Raw genomic sequence first — 18975 nt, 5'->3', positions numbered from 1 at the left:
TTTCTCTTAATTTTATTTCCACGTTTATCTTTTTTAATCCAATACATTAGCAAGGGAATAGAATACACTGGCATAACAATGAGCACCCAAAGTACCATTGCTCAAAAGTGAGAGAAATTAATGCTTTCTCTCATAATATTCTAGATGTAGACTAGTGATCTAAAAACAGTTAAGCAATATGATATATTCAGTCTTCCAGGGACCTATGGATTTTCCATCATGTTGCTTCTCCATTTCAATTTTTTCCCCCCTTACCTACAGAATCAAAGCTGGCTCACCAGCAACACAGCTAGTTTTCAATCTGTGGGAAGGAGAAAGGGACGGAAGAAAAGAAAATCGCGTCTTTTTTTTTTTTTTTTTTTTTTCTTTTGACTGAGGCCATCCGGAAGTTATACAATACATTTGTTCTTTTTTAAAATTTTTCTTGGGGAATATTGGGGAACAGTGTTTTTTTCCAGGGCATATCAGCTCCAAGTCATTGTCCTGCAATCTAGTTGAGGAGGGCGCAGCTCACTGGCCCATGTGGGAATCGAAACAATAACCCTGTTGTTCAGAGCTCATGCTCTAACGAACTGAGCCATCCGGCCATCCCACAATACCTTTGTTCTTGATATTTAGGCTGGGGCTTATGTGCTAGGGCTGCCATAACAAAGTGCTTCAACAACAGAAATTTAGTGTCTCACAGATTTGGAGGCTAGAAGTCTGAGATCAAGGTGGTGGCAGGGTTGGTTCCTTCTGAGGGTTACAAGGAAAAATAATCTGTTCCAAGCCTCTCCTCCAATTTTGAGGGTTTGCTGGCAATCCATGGCATTCCTTGGTGTATAGAAGCATCAACCTGATCTCTGCTTTCATCTTTACATGGTGTTCTCCCTGTGGGCCTGTTTCTGTGTCCAAATCTCCCCTTTTTATAAGGACACCAGTCATATCGGATGAGGGCCCACCTTAAGGACCTCGTCTTACCTAACGAACTGTATTTGCAAACCCTATTTCCAAATAATGTCACATTTTGAGGTACTGGGGTTACCATATAAATCTGAGGGGTTTACAATTCAACCAAAACACTTCAAAAGATAGTCTTTATCTTGGCAAAAGGAAGGTTAGAGAAATATATTCCTCTGACTTGAAGATTCCCTAACAAGAAAATTTGAAGCCAATTATTGGTCTCATCCATCTTGCATTTATTTCATCCTAGCATTTGAAATAGAGATATAAATACAGTTTTAGTCAATGCTTAAGACCAATTTCCCAATGTCATTTAATAACCCCAAATTCTCTCATGATTTAAAATGCCTTCTTAGTTATATTCAAAATAAAACTAAAGCTTTTAAACACCATGTGATATAGTTCATGTCTGGTATACTCAACTATAAAATGCAATCAACATTACAGCATTACAACTATAGTTAGCAGTACTGTATTATATTTGAAAGTTGCTAAGGGAATAGATTTTAAAGTTTCATCACAAGAAAAAAATCTGCAACTAAGTGAAGTGATGGATATTAACTAAACCTATTGTGGTAATCATTTTACAATACATACATATATCAAATCATTATGTTGTACACCTAAAGCTAATACAATGTCATATGTCAATTATATCACAATAAAGCTGAAAAAATGAGACCAGCAATATCTATTTACTTCCTGTATTTTCTATTCTATCCCATTGATATTTTCTAATAGTCATTGGAACCACATAATTTTTGTATATTGTAACTTTACAGTATAGAAAAAATATTTTAAATAGTTCAGAATGGACTAAATCATTCATTATAATATAAGTAACACATATTTAAGGCTTACTAAACTCGCAACTGACTTACAAACTAGGCACTATTTTTCCCCGTTTAAGGAATGAGGCACAGAGAGGTTGAGTGACTTGCTTAAAGTCACAGAGCTATTAAACAAGTAACAAAATAGCATGGACTGAAATCCAAGGGCACCCAATTTCAGGACCATGATTTGAAACACCATGTGATGGATCTCATGTCTAGTGTACTCAAATATAAAACTAGACCAACAATGTCTATTCAGAAGTTTTTCATTGAGTAAGGTAGATATACCTATCACCCAGTATTTTGCATGAGTTGGAATGTCAATACAAACATCAGTTTTCTCTACTAGACCCTTGTTGGTGCTCAGATTAACCTGTGGTTTAAAGTGTAGAATGTTAGTGCAGGAATTCATAGGTAAACCCAGTCAATCACTCTTTCTAACCTCCCTTAATTTGCAAAATATTTTTCTCCCTTTAATGAAGGCACCTATTTACATAAGCCAGAGTCTCCCACCGTGTAAGTCATCAGCATTAGGCAGGTTCACCTTTAAAGTATTAATGAATCACCACTTTTCCTCCATAGTATCTCAGTGGGCAGCTTTGTGGCTTTTTGATCAAACTGTTCTCTCATTAAAGGAGCTATCAGCGGAATTCATCAGTATATGTCTAGTCCAGGACTATATCCTTTTATCCAAAGACCTCCAAATCCTCAGATATTACCACAAAAGTAGATATCAAGCACAGGTTTCCGCTTACTTATTTATTTGTGATTATGTCACTTGACAACAAGAGAAGGAACAGCCAGTTTGTTCTATTCACATGGTATCACTGTTTTCTAAAGTGAGATCTTTTTGGTATCAGTCACATGTTTCCGTAACTTGCAAACTGCTGTTTGTCCCTAAAACTGTCCCATGAACTTCACTGGAGGGCTACTGGAGGATAGGAAACTGTGGGTAGGTAGGGCTCAGTCTCTTTTCTCCATTAGTCCGGGACACTATGCATATTGCATATTTTCAATCTATCGTTATTGATCGAAGTTGCATGTACATATTTCAACTCAAGCATTATAAGGAGAAACATGTTTAGAGAATACTTTTTGCTGAATGGTTACTAATGGCAGGTCTCATGCCTAGAAAAGTTCGAAAATGCTGTAGTAAAGTGTGGCATATAGTAGGAGACCACAAAATTCTTGCTGAAGCAGTTCATTTACAATGAGACAAAAATCAATCAAAACCACGCTGTTTTAAATAAAAAAGACAGGGATGGAAATTATATGTTACTACAGGCCGAGTAGCATTGCCAAACTTTTCTACAGAACACTAGTTTATTCCAAGATGTTTATTGATGTTTGGCAAATAAAAAATATGTTGTATTGAAATGATTTGGGCAAATATTAGCTACAAAGTTGGAAAGGATTTCTTTTGCAAGAATTTTTAGGATTTTGATATATCGTGCAGTATTTTCCTGAAATTATTAATCAAAGAAAGTGTTCCTTTCTCCAGAACATCTACTAATATGTCACAGAACATTGTTTGAGAAATACTGACATGAGCAATGCGGGAGAAATTTGGGGACAGTTGAGTGTACTTTTGCCAATGAACTTAATGTCCTCTAAATGCAGGATAGGAAAAATATATATATATATATTTTTATTACTAAATTGAATCTCTCTCCTGGACTTCTATTCCACTTGATTGAGGAGATTTTTATCCAGTCAACTCCAGGTAAACTCAATTTCCGATTACAGTACCATCAGTTTGAGATTTTCCTCTTCCCCACCCTTTTTCAGAGTGATATCAAAGTGCTGGTGAGCTTTCGTAGGATCTTAGCATTGGGATCGGACATCTGCTTCTCATCTGGGAACTGTCCATACAGCTTCCAGCTGTGGTTTACACAGTCTCGTCTGGTTCTCAGTTGTTGTTATTCTTCTCTGAAATGTCTGCCTGTACATATGGTTCCCCAACCACATGTCCACACCACATCCACTACAGCGTCACCTCCTCTTGACTAAAAGAACTCTTCGTGTCAGCCAGCTCTCTTTTAGCTAACCTCTGGGCCTCTCTCAAAACCATGGCAAAATGAGGCTGCCTCACCATACCATTCTAGGTCCATGGGAAATTTGGTGAGGCTGCCTGAGGCCCTCCCTGGCCCTAAAATTATCCCCATGTCAACTGATACAAGGAACTGCTTGTAAAGATGATGTCCCCCAAGGCTTCAAATAGAAAGTCTCCATTCCAGCATCCCCAAACATACCCAGGCAGTGAGTAAGCCATTTTACCCTCTGCAAGGAAAGCTGGATGTTGGGGTGGGGGGGTTGGGATGTGAAGAGCTGTTGCAAAGGTTCCCATTTTAGACACCATACTCTGATTAGTAAGGGTGGCTGCATATTCAGTGGTTTTTCAGCTGAGGTGCTATGAGATCCTATGGGAGGGATGCGCTATATCTAGAAGTGCATCTTTACTTCATCACTTTAAAAATAAATAGTAAACATCAGGGTACTATAAGCTTTATGCCCTTAGTACAATCTAAAAATTTTAAGTTTATAAAACAACTTTTCAAAAAAATACTGGCATCTATTCTGTTAGGTGTCTCCAACAAATGTAGAAAATATATATTGACTTAGATACTTCTGGCAAAAAGGAGGAGCCTGATTAACACTAATATAAGTTATTTAATCACCTTATCAGGCAGACAGCATCAAATAGATAACCTTGTGAGTAAGTAATACGTTTCCCTAAATAATGAAAGTGAATTAAAAATGAAAATTCTGACCTTAGTGCAAAACAAAAAAACAAGACATAAGACATGTTATATTTTTCTAACTGCACCTCTTTACGTAGGGTTGATAATAAAGCAGGAAAGTCACAGTGCATCTTTATGAACTTGAAGTTAATAGCAACCCATACTCATACATTCAAATGAAACTAACATGTCTGGGTGTGTGTTACATACCAGGTATTTCTATATCTGAGGTTGAAATTAGTTAGGTACTATTATTATTTGTTTTATAGATAAGGAGACTGAGGTTCATAAAGGTTAAATAACTTGTCCAGGGTCATAAAATTCTGAGGTCATGGAGCTTATATCTACATCTGTCAACAAAGCCTATCGCGCCTTCAGCCAACTTCCTTATCAGAGATATGTATTCTCCAAGAGATAAAAGGGAAGAAATATAGAAATACAAACACACACACACACACACGCACACACGCACGCACACACACACAGACACACGCACACACGCACGCACACACACACAGACACACGCACACACGCACGCACACACACACACACACACACACACCACAACAGAAACTAAAAAATGTATTGCGATTCTTAAAATCTGAGTAAAGAAATTATCAAGCATCTTTAGTCTTTCTCATTCCTTTTTGCAATTGATAGGTTTCAAGGCACATGTTTTACCCACATGGAAAGGTTAACGGTGATCATTTGTGTGTCTACTACTGGTTTCATATTTGTCTTCTCAGGCTCTGAGCACCCTCATGTCTCCACCTTGTCATCTCAAGACCAGACTGACACTCCCCATCCCCACCCAACTGCTCAGGGAATTCTGGCATTTAAGGACTTGTCCTCCCCGCTGAAACTTTCATTTGCTGACCTGTTTTTCCGGCAATGCAGCCCTCATAGAAAATCTCATAGTTTATTCAATCTTTTGGAGCAGCTGGCTTAATAAAGTGTCCTTGTAGGAAAATAGACCCCACATGCCTGCTTTCCAAGCTACCACAGATCTCACCATTTACAAGAGCAGGCTTTGTCCCCTGTTACACAAACAGCATGTCCTTGTCATGTTAAGTCATCTGTAGAGATGTAGCCCTTTAGAGGATAAGAGGAATGAGAAATCATCTCCCCGAGGGAGGGATTGTTGTTTCTTCTATCCCTTGATGTAGTCCAAGAGCCTGGAACAGTGCCTGAACGTATTTGGCACTGAACTGTATTTGTTGGATGCAGTAATAGAAGATAGAAAAGTAATAAAAGTGAGTGTTCCCGGCTGCCCGGCTCTTCCTCATTTTGCCGTCTGGTCCTCCAAGGTGAAGCCATGGTGTGAATGCAGTTCACCAAGTCCTCGTTAAAGATTTTTGTTGAGTTCGAGTTTGGCCCTTGTGAATGTGCGAATTCAAACCTGACTCATTATCCATATTCTAAGTTCTGTCGCTGCTACCCTGCAACTCATTGAACTGTTTGTATTTTAGTGTGTACATTTGTATTTCTATAGGTGGATGGGATAGGACATCAGGGGTGTACACTCTCTGTGATGGTAAGATTCACCCCGCTTGTCGCATTTACCCAGCTGAGGTTAATTACCCTCTTCTCACTGGATTTCTATCCTACGTGCTAGAATATTCCAGAGTTTTCACTGATGAAAACATAACCTGTTAAGTATCTGAAAGGTATGCTAACTCTATAAAAGTTTTGCATGTTCCGAAGAGTAGATCTTTTGATAGATTTTATTGTTTGGACTTTAGCCAGCCAATGAAATTATTTCAGGTCTCTGGATCCTTTCTCATCCTGCCACTAGATGTCAGGAAGAATAAGAGTCAGCTCGCATCCACATTTATCAGTAAAGATGCACATTCCAGAACTATGTTTTTTAGTTTTCCTCAGAACTGATATTCATTTATTCAGTAAATACTTATGGAGCACCTACTACGTGTCAGCCACAGTTTCAGTCATTCAGGATATATAGAGAGTAACAGACCTAAATAATGGTGGAAGGAGGTGGTGCAGACAGATAAGAAGGGGGTAGAAAACAGAAAGAGGGTAAGAAAAAAACCAAAAGGAGGTTTTTGATGGACAGTGGTAGGTAAAGCAGAGAAGAGTAGAGAGCTCCCTAAGCAGATGACAAAAGGGGACAGTGTGAGTTGGGGTCCTCCCTGAAGCAGACAACCTAGACAAGATGAAGTCTGCAAGAGATTTCCTGGGGGGAACACCTATGAAGGAAAAAGGAGACAGAGTCTAAGAAGGTGGAGACAGCTTTCAGACTGTCCTGAAAGTCCTGAAGTTCTGCCCCTGAGACGTAGACAGGGAGGCAGGAGAACTGAGTAAAGAATGTCTTACTTTATAGCGTGCCTTTGGGGGTCAGACTGATACAGGATTTCAGCCAAAGTCCAGTGTCTTTCAGGCCTAGGCCTACATCAGCACCCCTGTTGTGCTGGCTCTGAGTGTCCTTGGGATTTATGCACAAAAGAGGTAGTGTATTGAGGGGGACAACAGTTGGTGCTGGTCAGTTATGTTTGTTTCAGCAGGATATCTGAGTGGTGCGTTTTCATTGTGACCCCAGAATTTAGAAAGTAAGAGGAAGGAATGCAGAAAGGGAAGGGACTGGAGAGGAACACACACTGAGTAAAACCATCACGGAGTCAGTGAACAGCCCTGACTAGTAGGCATTCATTAAGTGCTATTGAATTTTTAAATTATGTTTTGGAAAATTTTTGTTTTTGCTTCTCAGTGAATAGAACTCTATATTCTTGAACAGTTTTTAAAATAATAAAATGAACAAATCATCTGCTCCCTGTAATATCAACCTCTATTGTTATTAGACATAACTTACAAAGTATTTCGTTCCATATGAAATTTTTATTAAATTTATGACATCACAGACATGATGATAATTCTAGTTTCTTGTTATACATAGTATTGTTGTCTTTTCTTTTGGAGATAAAAAAAGAAAAAAGAGAATATACATATATATTTGATTACCATGAAATGAGTGTTTATAGTACATATTGCTCAAATAAGAAGCAGGCATTTTTACGGATGTAACAGAGTTTATCTTATAATATTTTATCCTTAGAGGTGCTGCACGAGCTCACAAACTGGAGACAAATCATCGTTGTGATAAACTATGAAATTTAACAAGTTTCCGATCACTTTTTCTACTCACAAACTTCTATTAGCTTTAGAGATTTGGTTTAGCAATTCCTAAAGTTTGAATGCTTGAGTAAAACTTGTCTCAAACAAAAAGACTAAACAAATGGACTGAGAGTTTCATGAGAAACAACCCATAGAGATTTTCAGTATCCCTACAGGGGCTCAGGGAGAAAATCCCAACAGGATATGATTATTTTTAATGTATTACTACATTTTTTTCTTTTGGGAAACATATTAAAAATAAGAAGGTATATAAAATATAATAAAACAAAGCTTACAAAGAAAAGTATGTCTATATTCAGTTAGGAAGAGAAAAAAATATTGTAAAAATGTGATTCCCTTACCACTCTAGTAAAAGCAATATACTCCTTAAATATTTCTTAAAGAAATAGGAATCTTTATCTCAATTTACAAAGTCAGATGGCTAATCATTACTTTTTTATTTTAGTAGAAAATTATTCTAATATAAAACTGTAAATTCTTGCTCATACAATATGAATTGATAAAAGCATGAAATACAGAAAAACATTTAAGATAATAAACCAAAGCGAATTGTCATCTGGCAGAGACTTCTCTCTTTCTCTCTCTCCCTTTCCGTTTGCTTTACAGCATAAAGAACAAGAAATGTACTGCCAAAATTTGAACCCAATAAAAGACTCAGGTTATGTTATAAATACTTTAATTTGAAAAAGATGCATGTTTAGTGCTTCAATATATTTTGATCTTTGAAAGTATACAAGCATTAAAACTTATTCATTATTCACTCCTCTGCTTGCTGAGCAAGCCCCATTTCTGGTACAAGTATATGCTTCAAAATGAACCTGTCCCAAATATCTCAAATTTTTCAAATTGGTGTAATTCAAAGAAATGTTCTTTCAGAAGCAGGGAAAAAAACCCTCAAGATATCATATGGCTATAGTTTGCCCATATGAGAAACTCAGAGATGTGTTCATAAATCCTGCAGAAATTGAGGATTCAGAGGCTATTAATAAAATTGAAACTCCCCGAAGATTTAATACCGTGTTTCCCTGAAAATAAGACGTAGCTGGACAATCAGCTCTAATGCATCTTTTGGAGCAAAATTAATATAAGACCTGGTGTTGTATTATATTATATTATATTATATTATATTATATTATATTATATTATATTATATTATATTATATTATATTATAGACCCCGTCTTATATAATATAATATAGGACCCAGTCTTATATTAATTTTTGCTCCAAAAGATGCATTAGAACTGATTGTCCATATAGGTCTTTTTTTGGGGGAAACACGGTATTGTGAAACATACAGTCAATAATTCCACAGCTATCTCTGATACCTGCTTTTATGCTTCTGTTGAGTTGAGGAAAAGTTGTTTTGAAGTTCCTGCTCAGTGATTTTTCTTGAGGTCTTGGCGATAAAGGAAACAAAAAATATCTTAACCTCCATATAAATGTTCTCCCATTTATTTGAATATGATGATTGAGTCAGAAGTAAATAAGTTCAATAAAGTTCATAGTAAACAAACCCACCTAAAGAGGTAAAAGGAGAAACCACCAGAGAAATAAAAATTGTTGCTTCCCTTTATTAAAATTGGAATTATTTTGTTTTTAAATATAACATCATTATGTAGAGCTGATAGTAACTTAGAATTGGAGCAGGAGAACGTAGGCATGATTTAAATCAAGACCTTCATTTTTTAAAAGTGAAAATGTACTAGAGAAGGTAAGCTACTAGACTAAATGTCAAGTGGCAACATAATTTAGAGATTAGGTAATTAATTATGAAGATGCCAATATATATTTAAGGTTTCCAGGGGATTCTACATCCAGTTTTGTTGTTCAACTATTTACAATGCTATTATTTTAGAACTGAAAGGATTTTTGATAATTTTTATTATAGAAGCAATCCATGCAAATGGTTTTCTTTAAATGCTTGCAATACAAGAATACGTAAAATGTAAAGTAAAATTCTTGACCATCCCCTTCCCCCTAATTCCACTCCCCACAGGTCATTAGGAGTACAAGTTTCTAATTACCCTCTGGCTATTCTATTTCATCATGTATTTATGTTTTTCCTTCTTAATTTATGAAATTTAGAAAGAATCTATTGACATCCAATACAAATTTTAGAATTTAGTTTATCAATTCTACTTTCTGATATACTAATTCCATTCTTATTCTTTATATTTATATTGTAATTGATTTTTCCATGTTCTATCTACAAGGTTGATTTGAAATAAAATAAAGAGCATTTACAATTCTGTGATGTCTTTTTTTTTTTTTTTTGGCTGTAAAACTGAATAGAATAATTGGATCCATAAAATATATGGTGTAATCCTAAGTCTTTCCAATAGTACCACTTAAAAAAAATGTTATGAGGCATCCCAGTATATCTGCTATTATTATCTTTCTAGATTTTCTGAGTCATTCTCAATTATACAGTTACTATGAAATCAATCATGTTGCCTCCTTTCTTAGGAAAAAAAAAGTTCATATATATATATATATATGAACTTTTATATATATATATTATATATATATATATATATTTATATAGGTTGAGTGGTGTGTAACCTTTCTGAATTGTTGCTCTTATACTTCATTTAATAATTGAGCTATCTATAAAATTATTTTAAAAATCCTCTTTTCTTTAGAATTTGAAAATATGGCCCTATTATGTTGTTGTTGTTGTTGTTATTATTGTTATTATTGTTGTTGTTGTTGTTGTTTTTAACACATCTGTTCCCCTTTAACAGTAGGATGGCAGACTGTGGCTAAACTATCATCTTGTAATAGAAACTGCTACTTATTCAACAAAATCTGCTTCTCTTGCCCAGGAACACAGAGATAGATTGCATTTCCCAGGCTTCTTTGCCTTAGGCCAGGTATCAATAGCAGAATCAAAAGCAATATATTTCTTTTAGGGTCTAAGTCTTTTATAAATTACCTGTGGTCTCTCCACACATTCTTTCCTTTCAACCAGCTGGACGACACATGTCAGAGCCACAAGATGGAAGGATTCTGGTTCCTTGAATCACGGTGTGAAGGAAAGCCACCCAAATTGCTACATTAAGCACGTGAGAAATAAACATAGAATTATAATGTCCAAGTACATTTTTACAGCAGCAACTATTCTTCTTTTCCTCTCTGGATTTTTCAGTTTCCTTTTTGTCCTTGGAGTTCTGCAGTTTCACGAAGATGTGTCTAGGTTTGAGAGTTTTTCCATGTATCATTCTCAGAACATGGTGGGTCATTTAAATCCTTGAAAGTAACACTTCTGCTATTCTTTCCCTACATTTTTTTTTACAATATGATTTCTATTCTTCCCTTCTAGAACTCCTATCAGGTAAATGTTGAATGTCTTAAAACTTGCCTCCGTCCCTCAATACTTTCTCTAATATCCTATACCACTTTGTCTTTTTGCTGTACGTATAATAGACTGACTACAGTAGTTCCCCTTATCCACAGTTTCACTTTCTGTAGTTTCAGGATTGTGGTCCAAAAATACTAAGTGGAAATTCCAGAAATAAACAATCCATAAATTTTAAATGGCACGCCGATCTGAGTAGCGCAATGACATATCATGAGTCCAGCTCCATGCAGCCCAGGATGTGAGTCTTCCCTTTGCCCAGTCTCTCCACACTGTACATACTGCCCATTCACTAGTCACTGACTAGCCATCATAGTTATCAGATAGACTGCGGAGGTATCGCAGTGTTTGTGAGTTCAAGTAACCCTTGTTTTACTTCATAATGACCCCAACATGCAAGAGCAGTGATGCCGGCAGTTTAGATGTGCCAAAGAGAAGCCGGGAAGTGCTTGCTGTCTATCATCATTAGCCTAACGCTAATCACAATTCTTGCGTCATCCACCTCCCTCATCGTATCACATAGGCATTTTATCCTCGCACATCATCACCAGAAGAAGGGTGAGTACAGTACAATAAGATATAATATGTTGAGAGAGATCACAGTCACATAACTTTTATCACAGTATATTGTTATAATTGTTCTACTTTATTATTAGTTATTGATGATAATCTCTTACTGTGCTAAGTTTATAAATTAAGCTTTATTATAGATATGTATGTACAGGAACAAAATAGTATATATGGGGTTCAGCACTATCTGAGGTTTCAGGCATCCACTGGGGTCTTGGAACGTCTCCTCTGTAGATAAGAGGGGACGACTGCTTCTCAGCTTTGTCTTCCAGATCTCCAACAAAGTCACTGACTGTGTATTTTATTAAATGCACTGTCCATTTTGGTGCCAGGGAGGGAGTGTGACAACATTGTTAATATCCAAGACCTCCACCTACTCTACTTTTTTTATAGTGAGTTGATCTATTTTTAATGAATGTACTCACCTCTAGAATCTATTGAAGAATTACATTTTTTTTTTTTAAGTGTCTCTTCATTTCCCAGAAATACTTCTTTTCTCTAACGGAAGTTTTCCTCGTTTTTCGTACTCCATCCTTTCAGGTTTTCTCAAGATTCTGACAGGACTTCATTGTTTTTTTCACGGCTCTTAGTGAACAGAATAAGTTGGAGTTCCCTGCAGGTTGAGGTCTATTTCCCCCACAAGCCTGTACATAGAAAGTGGGGTGTGGTTCTTGGTCATGGGGTATGTCATCAGGCTTCCATGTTTGGAAGGGGATGGGTCGCAAGCAGGAGGGTCAGGCCTAGGGACCCTGTCCGCAGCAAAAACAAGGAGAGCCATTCTCGGGATTGAGTCCTTCGGTACATTTTACTTTGTGCAACGTGCCTTTTCTTTTGTCTTCTGCCCTGTGAGCCTAAGGTGGAAGTCCAGCTTTACTTTGAAGTCTCCACAGCTTCTCCCTGAGGTCTAAACTCTCTGGTAGGCTTGTTTCCTAAGCAGTTCACTTCCCTTCCTGAGAGAAGAATCCTTAGGGTTAACTGACAGCAGACGCAGCAGCTGCTAGTCCAGATTCTAGGAAGAGAGAGAAGGAAGAGTGGTAAGGATCTGTCTCTTGTGCTGTGAGTCAATGGTTGTCCTGCCCGTTCAGGGAGCCATTCTCTCATGTCCCACAGGGGAGGGAGAAGGACATGGCCCTCAGCGTCAGCCTGTCAGCACCGAGACTGGACTCTGCCATTTACCACAGATGTGACCTTCACAAGTTATTCATCTCCTTTGCGTCTGTAAAGTGGATAATCAGAGAATCTACATCAAAGGACTGCAATGTGAAGGAAACTGCTCAATACACGTTGTATTCATTTGCTAGGGCTGCCATAATAAAATATCACAGACCGGGTGGCTTAAACAGCAGAATTTTAGCATCTTACCATTCTGCAGGCTAGAAGTCCAAGATCAAAGCATCAGAGGCCTTCTTCTGAGGCCTCTCTCCTTGTCTTGTAGGCAGCCACCTTTTCTCTGTTTCCTCACATGTCTATGTCTGAATTGTCTGTGTCTTAATTTCTTCTTATAAGGATACCAGTCAGGCTGGATCAGGACCCCCCCCATAACACCTTGTTTTACCTTAATTACTTTTTTTTCCCTGCACCTATCCTTTACCCCTTTGTCCCCTCTGGCAACCATTAGCGTGTTCTCTGTATCTATGTGTCTGTTTCTGTTTTTGTTGTTGCTATTTATTTATTTATTTATTTATTTTTTTTTTTTAGATTCCACATACAAGTGAAACCATACAGTCTTTGTATTTCTCTGATTATTTCACTTAGCACAATATCCTCTAGGTCTATCCAAGTTGTTGCAAAATGGCAAATTTCATTCCTTTTTTTTTATTGCTGAGTAATATTCCATTGTATATATGTACCATATCTTTAGCCACTAATCTATTGGTGGACACCTAGGTTGCTTTGTATCTTGACTATTTTAAATAATGCTGCAGTGAACATAGGTGTACATATACATTTTTGAATGAGTGTTTTTGTTAACCAGAAGTGATATTGCTGGGTCATATGTCAGGTCTATGTTTAATATTTTGAGGAATCTACATCCTGTTTTCCATAGTGGCTGTATCAATTTGCCAGACCAACAACAGAGTACAAGTGTTCCCTTTTCTCCACATCCTCACCAGCACTTGCTATATGTTTTTTTTTGTTTGGTTGGTTTTTTTTAATGATAACCATTCTGACAGTTGTGAGGTGGTATCTCATTATGGTTTTAATTTGCATTTCCCTGATGATTACCTTAATTACATCTTTAAAGACCTTATCACCAAATACAGTCACATTTTGAGGTACCTGGGGTTAGGACTTCAACATATGGATGTGGGGAGGGTATAATTTTTGAATTACAGAAATCCTAGGGTTAACATTCTACTTTTTCCCCCAGAATATTCTTTGATATGTTATTCCTTCTGAGAAAATTTTGTAAAGTCTAGAATATTTCCAAATGTTTCTAACTTTTATATACAGATAATATTCTTTGTGGAGTTAAGCAGGCAGGCAATAGGCTGGGAAGGTTGAATGTATTTCTTTGTAACTTCTGGAGAAACTATGATAAGACATGGGTTTTTCAGTGAATCTTTATAACTATACCAAATCGGTCACTTTGAATGTTGAAATGTAAATTTTTTTTTCAAATCTTCACAGTAACTTTTAACTCAGCATCTTTTTCCAGAAACACACAGATGGCCACATAATAGTAGCCATCATATTTAAGAAATGTTTGAAGCTGAGGGGAATCCCTACGCCAGTTTTTCTGAGTTGCTTTTTCCTATAGGTCACCACCATGAAGAAGAGCCTAGGTCTGTCAAATGGAAGAGTTTTCTTGTTTTCTATTTAATCTCCTGCCTACTTGGGTTAAGGTAAATGTTCTCAAGAACATTTTCCATGACTGAGTGCCTTTCCAGCAGGATAAAGAAGTTGCCAGTAAAAATACTCATAAGCTTAGAGGAAGTACACACTGGTGGCTTCTCACTGTTTATGGGCTGTCCACACAGCTAGGACTCCTCTACTCACTGTCCCCAACCCTGCATGGAGAGGATGAAGTAGCTCCTCTCCACACTAACCAAGAGAGAGAGAGAGAGACAGAGACAGAGACAGAGAGAGAGAAGAGTCTCTGTGTTAAGTATTACTCCTTCACAGAGGGCCCTCAAAGATAAATATTTTAAATAAAACATCTGGTAGCAATAGCTCAGATAGGAGTATGCGGGCCCCCAGCTCCTGACTCTGGTTAAGATCATCAAATTGTTTTCTCTAAGGGAGAAGAGAATCTTAGGGTAATGAGAGAGAGAGAGAGAGAAGAAGGAGAAGGAGGAGGAAGGAGAAGAAGTACGATGACGACAAGGACGAGAGAGGAGATGTTTCACTTTCATCATTTGCCATGTGCAATGTCAGAATAAAGAATAAATCTGGCTCAGAATTCATCCCGGCAGGAAATAATTCAGACTTGGTACCCCTCTTAATGAACTCTAGATTCTTACTGAATCTGGTGATCCTGTAGTTTCAGAATTTTTCAGAGTTGAGGTATGAAGGGGCTTTGCTGTATCATCCATTCAGGGGACAGAAAGTGGTTACATACAACAGGAAGAACTATCCAAGTAACCGCATTGCCTTATATTATTCTGTTTTCCTTGAAAGCCCAGGACATACAACCAGGGACCTACTAATAATTTTGCCCATGTTTCTCAGCCCAAGGCAAATAGGAGAAATAGTACACATGGCAGAGAAATAGCACACATGACAGAGAAAGGAAAGTGTAGCCCCAGGAACATAAGAGAAGAATGAGCAGCTACCACCAAGAAAAGCCAAGTTGGTTCTTCACGTATCCTACTTCCCCTACTGTCTTGCTTTTAGCAGTCATTTGTGAGAAACATCACAGCAGACCAGGCTTTTCTCAAATTCTCAAAATACCACTGCATTTATTAAAAATTTAAGAAAACAAATCACTAGCTCTTTTGTTGTGTCTGTGGAAAGATACTCTACTTGTTTTGTCTGTTGTGAACTTCTTCCAGCGTGTTTGCCCCTTGTAAATCATGCTCTGCCTTACATTTACTCTTGTCAAGCAATTAATTCTCAGTGAGCGCCGGCTCATATTGCAAGCACATATGTTTGGTTTTGAAATAAAGTTGTTAATGGCGAAATATATTCCTTGTGCCTGGTTTCACAAGCTCATGATGGCAGGTACCATCATGTTTTCCCGGTACTGGTGACTGTTTTTCTTTGCACAGGGCACCGGCCTGTCTCTCAGATTCACAGCTGTTGTACATGCTTTGCATTTAGAAAAAGAAAAGGGAGTAGAGCGGGGGGGAAATCGTTTGTGATTGTTGTGTGAACCAGAACTAGCTTATAGTCTCCTACTCTGTCTCTGGAATGAGTCCTAATTGCCTGATAGTGACGCACTTCATTAAAATGAACTGGAGTCCATGCAGGTACACGTGGTCTGGGTTAATCCAGACAACGTCATTGTGACTTGCAACAACGAACAGAGTGCACCTCGGTCAGATGAGTGAAGCAAAACTCCTTTGCTGTCAGTGGTGAGGACAGCAGCCCAGCATCATTGAAAGAGACCACACAAGGACTTCCCCTAGTCCCACTGGTGGCCACTGGTCCTCAGATTCTAAAAAGGAAAACTACCAGCTTTTTTGGTACAGTCATTGATCTTAAAGTAGGGAAGATTTTGTTAATTCACCTTTGAGGAAAGATGAACTATTCATACTAAATAACTATTCATACTAAATATACTGTCTCCCAAGAAATGTAAACTATATTATTATTTATCATTAACTACATATATACATAGACCTATAAATACACACATACACACACGCGGCCACACACACAAGGGATATTCAAGTAATAGTTGGCAGTGGTTACACCCGGCAAATGGGACTAAGAAAGAGGTGGGAGATTTTTACTTTCTGTTTTATACTGTGGGGACAGAGTCTCAGAGAGCAGTTTCCAGGCCCTGGGCCTCACATGGGGAGGTGCTGGCTCGGGTAGTGAATGACCATCAACTGGGACTGGTTGGCCATCAGCTGTAACCGATTAGCCAATTGGCTACTGATGTAATTGTGGGGCTGCGTTGATTGGTTGGTAGGTTGGCAGGCAGAGAAGTGAATGGCAGACGGCAGATCGTGTGGCTACTACTGCGTGTGTCTCCACCGGCCACCAGAGAGAATATAGTGGTATGACTCCCCTACCTATGGCTCCATGGGTGTTCCTTTTTGGCCTCACCATATCCTGCATTCTTATGTGGGGAGCAGGACCAGAGGCCCCGCAGGCTGCCCCGCACGACAATACCCTTCTGTAATGTTCCTTTATTTTTTTAATTTGTGCAGGTATTACTTTTGTAATAAATGGAAACTAGTAAGAGCCATGACATTTCTCTTCTAATATCCATATTTTTAAAATGATCTATGTTATCAGAGCTGTACTATATCAGAATATTCTGGCAGACTTATGATGGTCCCAATTTTGAAGCATGGTTTCGAAGGAGTTGACCATGAAGCATGGTTTCAAAGGAGTGTACAAAGTGGAAGTTTTACTGACTGCTTTTCAACATCACTTCTGCTAGGCAGTAACATATAGATAGAGGGACAACAGTTTCTAGTTCATATCTCTCATCCTGGAACTATACTGTTTAAAATTGTCCTGAGATCTGGACAGTAAATTTTCTGATTACTCTAGTTATGAGAAGGCATGTGAGCTGTTCATTGTGCATTAAATTCACCCTTGAAAATAATACTTTAGGTTAAAAAATGAGTACCTACGAGTCACTGTGATAGGTACTTTATATACATTACTTAATTTAATTCCAAATGACTTTTTGAAATTATATTAATAATGAAGAAATTAAGGTTTGGCAACTTGCCCCTGGTTTTGTTTTACACATTTATTATCTTACCCAACGATTTCAGAAATTCACTCATACTCTGTCACTGACTGTGCCTGTCCTTTCAAAACATTCTGACACACACCAACTCATGATGCCATGCAATTCTTTTCATTTGCTCCTAGCCTCTTCTGAACATATCTTGTCACCGCCAATATAGATTTAATACAGATTTCAGAAACAGACTTTGTTTTTATTTTCAACTCAAAATTAATTCCCTTCAGGAAGCTTTCACTGCCCCCTGAGCTTAGATCGTTTGCCCTCATTACACACTCTCATAGCCCTATTCAAAGCAGTTATAAATTTATAAAGATTTATCTAATTAAGTTTGATATCCCCAATATTCTAAGCTCCTTACAGGCAGGAAACACCCTGTTTTTCCTTTCAATATTTCTCCAGCACCAAGCAGTAGCAGCACTGACACTTTAATACACATTTGATAAATATTTGTTGAAAGAATTATTGGCAATATCTTACTGGAAAAGCCAGAGAGGGGTTCTAGCATCTCACATATAAAATGAAGGATCCTGCAAAAACAAGGAGGGGGAGTGGTGAGAAGAGTGACTCTTCTTTAGAGGCTCAAACGCTATACTAATAAAGCCAGAATCCCTCAGGTTTTCTGAAGCAACACCTGCTTCAAACGCAACTTCAGGTATAACTCCTGAAGAAGTCTGTATTATATCACTGTTTTAGTCCTCCAACCTTGCTGTCAGGATTGGCCTCCACTAAGCTCCTTTCTCATTTATTTGTCCTAATACCTATGTATAGTCCTTATGGTAATGCTTTTGTCATATCATAATTATTTTAATATTTTCATCACTGTGTGGATTAGGAATGAAAATCTGAACATACTACACTCAAACCTACTTTGGGAGACCAATTATTCATATTAAACAGTGGGGCAGGGGAGGTAATGACTGAGAGTGATTATGGAGTGTTGAAATGCCTCCCAGCCCCAATTAACCCTTTTTAATGTCAAGAGTAGTGTTATTTTTAAGTATTATTATTATTTCCATTTTATAGCTGTATAAATCATCTTGCATTGAAACAAAAGGAATGACATAAACTGAAACCCTCAGTGGTTAGAATTTTCTTCTCCTTTGAAATATCCAACTACTTACACAAATGTTTTATGTGAATGCAGAAAAAAAATGTCTGTTTCAGTCTTGACCCTAAATGAGGGAAGTGTAGATGAGTCCTGCCTCAGGACTTAAATTTCCATTCAAATTGTTCTTCCTCTAACAAAATTAGTCACATAGTATTAAAATAAAATACCTTCAAAAATTACAATTTCTAAAACTTTTAAATGTAAACTTTTAAAATGTATAAAGTTTTAAAAATTACAATTGCACATAATTTTTTCATTAGTAAAGACAGCAGTATGCACAAATATAGATGCCTAATGAAATGTTTTCCTTTGAATTATCTGGCTTTGTATTTAGTAGCAGAAAGGAAGGGCATAAACCATGGATTGTTTTTCACATTGTTATTAGGTTAGATTAAT

Source organism: Rhinolophus ferrumequinum, chromosome 4 (assembly GCF_004115265.2).
Source record: "Rhinolophus ferrumequinum isolate MPI-CBG mRhiFer1 chromosome 4, mRhiFer1_v1.p, whole genome shotgun sequence".
Lineage (NCBI taxonomy): Eukaryota > Metazoa > Chordata > Mammalia > Chiroptera > Rhinolophidae > Rhinolophus > Rhinolophus ferrumequinum.
Note: the sequence above shows the minus strand (reverse complement) of the source record.